The following is a 4,968-nucleotide window of genomic DNA, read 5'->3' as shown; positions in this document are numbered from 1 at the left end:
GCAATGTTTTATGCAGGCTTGGAGGGCAAAGGTGGGGTGGGTGGAAGAGGAAAGAAACAATTTTCTGTTTGTAAAGGTCACATCTGATGTGGTTTTGAACCCTGTGGTATTGTAGATAATCAGGTGAGACAACTGTCATGTCCACTGGTGATTCAGCCTGACCCTTGTCTGCTTAGCTGATAGGAACTGTGGGTCTGGCATAACCTCAATTTGTAGGAGACCATATCAATGTCTGTCAGTATCTGAAAGGAGGGTGCCAAGAGAATGGAGCCATGCTCTGCTCAGTGGTGTCAAGCAATAACACGAGAGGCAATGGGCAGAAACTGGTGCACGGGAAATTCCACTTGAGCATGAGGAAGAACTTTACTGTGCAGTGACTGAGCACTAGAACAAATTGCCCTGAGTGGCTGTGGAGTCTCCCTCATGGGAGATATTCAGGCACTGTCTGAACAAAGTCCTGTGCCATGTGCTCTGGGATGACCCTGCTCAAGCAGGGTGGTTGGACCCAATGTGGTCCTTTCCAACCTGATCCATTCTGTTATTCTTTGATGCTTTGATTTTTTCACTGAAGACCAAAGAAACTAGTATTTTACCTCTATATTCACCTCTTTTGACTGTTATTAAACAAAAACTAGAGTCCAGTAGAGTAACTCATCTCCTTTGTATTTTCATGGAGTTCACTGGCTCCCCTTCCACTTTTCCTCCCTTATCTTGCATGTTTTTGCATGCAGAAATTATAGCTCAAAAGGAATGTTCTCTTGTTTTCTGATTTGTACTCTGACATGGAGAAGTAAAACAAAGAAATGACCTCATCAGCAAATGATCATCATTTCTATTCCTGTTACCTACCAGACCCAAGGGCTTTGGAGGAGTAGCAGTGGAGAAGAACCAACATAGAAATCGGATGTTGACCATGACAAGAGAGCTTTGGGCCTTGAAAGAGTCTGAAGAAAGACTCAAGCTATTATGTTTTTGTAAGAAAAGGTTTTGAACTGGCATATTTGGTGGAAAATAAAAAAATAGACAGTGGCACAGAAACATTCTTACAGCACATCTGCCAGAGAAACTAACAGAAGGCAGCAAGACATTGTTATTTTTAAACTGAATGTACCTTTTAATTTGAGAATTTGACCCCAAGTCTGTCTTGTCATATGTCACTAAGAAATTTTCTATACCTGAAACATTAATTGTGATTTGTGTGGGGTTTTTTTGCTTTTTGTTTTTTTTCCTGAATCACCAAAGCATTATTTTATTCTTGTTTCTGTCAGAAATGATTACATTTGTCATATCTTTAGTTTTGGAAAACTGCCATAGTTTTTATTTCATCATGCAAAATCATGTCATAGCTGAACATCTATTATTGTTCCTGATGGCCTGAGGGTTGTATCACACACTATTAGTTTAAAGAATGTGACTTAAGCCCACCTAAAATGGGAAAGGTTAAACTCTGTAATTAATCCACTACATTGAGTGAGTTACACCACACATGAACATCCACTTGATACTGTGAAGTTCTTGATCTTTTTCTCTCCCTCTTTAAAATTACCATGATAGAGCCCTATTTTATGTAAAAATTTACGGTCCAAATGTTCGGTTTTCATTTGTTTACTCCAAGCTTTTCCCCCCTTTCCATCTTATTTTGGGGACAACTATAATCTGTGAATGTTTCTTATTTTTCAGTACTTTGTGCAGGAACATTTGGCTTCAAACCTTCACACACTGTAGCCCTGTAGCCCAATGCCTCAAGCTCCTGTGTAAACACCAAGAGCTTGTTCCTGCCTCAGCCTTTCTTATGCTACGTCAGAGAAACTATTCTAGCCCCAAATTATTCCCCAGCCAGCACACCTGAAAATAAAAAAAAGGTGACAGTTGTTTCAATAAGATATTTTTACTGAGATATAGATGTTTATGGATTACTGAAGAGATTGATGTATACAGGTACAGCAGCTCCAAATAACAGTAGCTTTTATAAAAATTGAACTACTTTATACCAGCAGGTGTGTTGCCATACACTAGAAGTTTTTCAACATTTTTTTCAAATTAGTTTAGTTCTGCTCAGCTGTTGACTGAAAAGATAAGCCAATGTAGATCAAGAAAGGTTAAATAACCCGATGCCAAAACACAGCCCTGCTCTCCAGATGTTGCCATCTGGTCTCCAAGATTCTTTTCATTTATTCATTTCTCTTAAAATCCCTTCTCAAATCCCTTCTCTTTCAACCTGACTGCAGAGTTGTGGGACAGAGTAGGCAGCAGGCCTTTGTTTTGCTTGGAAAACATTCACACCATCACTTCTTTGAAGAAATGGCTGTGTTATGACTAATAGTTTTGAGATTTTTTTCCGTACATCTGTTTGATAGCAGCTTCCAGGGGCTGCTGCAGCTGGGAGCAGAGGCTTGCTGCAGTCAGAGCCAGCCTGCAGGAACTCAGCAAGTCCTTGGAGCACCTGCCTCAGCTACAGCAGGTAACACCATGGGATGGTTCTCCTCTGCACACTGACAGGCCCAAGCCCAAGAATGTTTACATGGGGGTGGCACCTTGCCATTGTGCCCATGGCTGCTCACATTGCTGCATTGTACCCACACCTCCTGCTCTCAGCCATGTGCTGAGTGCAATGCCTTCTCTTCCACTTCTGGTTTTCTGTCTGATCCTGACATAAAACATCACTCTAGTACTCCTCAGGTCTCACAGATCTACCTAATCTAAAAGATGAGAGAGGATCTAACTCTGCTGCATGCTACAGAGCACCAGAACACTTTCCCTACACTCATTGACAACTCCACTCCGAGCTTAATATCAACTGTTGTATTTGCTGTGGGCTTTTTCCTCACATTTCTTTCAATTATTGTGTGGTTACATATGGTAAATGAAAACTGCTGTATGCAAAGAGTTCTATTGTGCTATCAGTTATACTCACGCAGCCTGGCTGGCTTTTGAAATAAGCCAGAAGTGGTGGCAGTGATTAGCTGTCTGTTGGAAAATCTTCCCTTCCCTCAGGGAAGTGTGCAGGGAAATATGTTGGTATGCAGCCATACGTTCACCATGTATTCATCATTGCAAGTCAGTGCTTGCTGCCTCTGATTGCTCACAGTCTTTTACCAAGGTGTTTCAGTATGATCCTACCTGGGCCTGTCCCTGAAACCCCTTTGCCTTTAGGAGACAAATACCAGATCAGAGTCAGCCCTGTCTTTAAGGGGTCTGGTATCTCCAGATCCTAAACATGAAGGACCTGAAATTCCAGATTGCAGATGAACATTCTTTTAGTGGGAGCAGTTGTGAAACGGGCACAAGCTGAGAATTCTGATGAGAAGCCTGAAAGCCATGTTTTCCTCAGATGGTTTAGTGAGTCCTTGAGGAGTTGTGCTGTAGTTTGTCAGCTGTCATACTAAAAATGACCAACCACCAGAAATTTTTGTCAGCAATGTAGACAGTCTTCACTCTTTTTTTAATGAAGGAAGGCAATGTTTATCTCTTGGCTTTCTTTCCCCTTCCATTGCAGTAGAGAACAATGATACTGCAGCCCAGATACTCTTCAATTTGACTAGTACTAGGAAAGAGTCATTAGCATTGCAGAATAAAAATCTGCCAGTTTCCTGACTTTCTGTGCCTGCATTTTCCATTAGGGATCCAAATAGTTAAAGATCCATGAAGTAGATCTGGATCTTGTACTGCTTTGGGGCAAAATAAGACTAGTGGAGCTGTTTGAAGGTGATGGGATATTTCTCTGCCAGTGGAATGGGAGCAGAAGGATGGCTTTAGGGCCCATGTGCAACCCATTGCACTAAGCAGAGATTTTTGTTTCCAGCAAGGGCATTTAATCATGTCTGAAATGCCTGTCTAAAGGGATCTGTAGTCCTGAGATTATCTCTGTAAATTCCTGCAATAATAAAAATGGCTCCTATCCAGAAATGTAGGCGCCTGTGATATAAATCACAAACCACTATGGAATAGGAGTTAATCTACCAGTAAACCTGACTTCAAAACCTCTTTCAAAAGAGGCAACACAAGCCCATTCTGTCTTCACAGAGCCTCAAACACTTTCAAAGTTGGCCCTTTGCATCATTATTCAACAACAGTGAATAAAATTGTGTCTTACATAGCACTAAACCTTTCTATGCTTTGGCATAGGAAAAGATTCACCCTAGATTTTGTCTTGTACTATGCTGAAATGGTTCTCTCTGGCAACAGCACCTAGGTGTTACCATGACAAGAATTTTTGCATGAGGGGAGGATCAAATATCTTAGATGAATGTAATCAAATTTCAGCCTTTCAAAACGTCAAAGGAATATTTCAGTTTGATCCTCCAAGAGTATAACCTGGCTCCAGACATCCATCTTGCCCATTGCATTTAAAAAGTGGGGAGTCCTCCAGACCAGTTATGTGGGGCATTCAATCAGACAACAAGACTCAGAAAAAAGCAGGAAGGGCTGAACTCCCACAAGTTTTTCCATCATGATTTGATACAAGCTGCCAAAAATGATTTATTTCAGAATGTGTGAAGTTTGCTTTTGGCCTGAGAGATGTTGGTTTTCATAATGTCACCGTGGAAACTGTTGACAGAACTGGCAGAAAGTGATCCACTTATCCCACAAGATTCAGCAAAAAGCAGTGCAACACACAGCCTGTGCTCTTCATGCTTGGTATTCAACAAAGCTAATTTCCAGGGGTTATGAATACCAGCTAGCTCTTGTGTTGCAGCTATTAACAGTCAGGGTAGTAATCAATTATACAAATCTCATTAAAAACTGTATGAAATCTATGCAGACAAAATCACTTGTAATTGTGAAGAAACTGAAAAAAATATCTCTAATAGATATAATAGACTGATAAAGGCATTATGACATTTTACATTAAAACATCATAATTTACTATGTTAAGATTAAAATGTTGTTACATGTTGTTAAATATTGAACACAGCTAGCAGCTGAATTTATAAAAAGTGACTTTCATTGTTTGCTAGGTTAAAGATG

The sequence above is a fragment of the Sturnus vulgaris genome, chromosome 3, assembly GCF_052056855.1.
Source record: "Sturnus vulgaris isolate bStuVul1 chromosome 3, bStuVul1.hap1, whole genome shotgun sequence".
Lineage (NCBI taxonomy): Eukaryota > Metazoa > Chordata > Aves > Passeriformes > Sturnidae > Sturnus > Sturnus vulgaris.
This window is presented reverse-complemented; position numbering follows the sequence as displayed.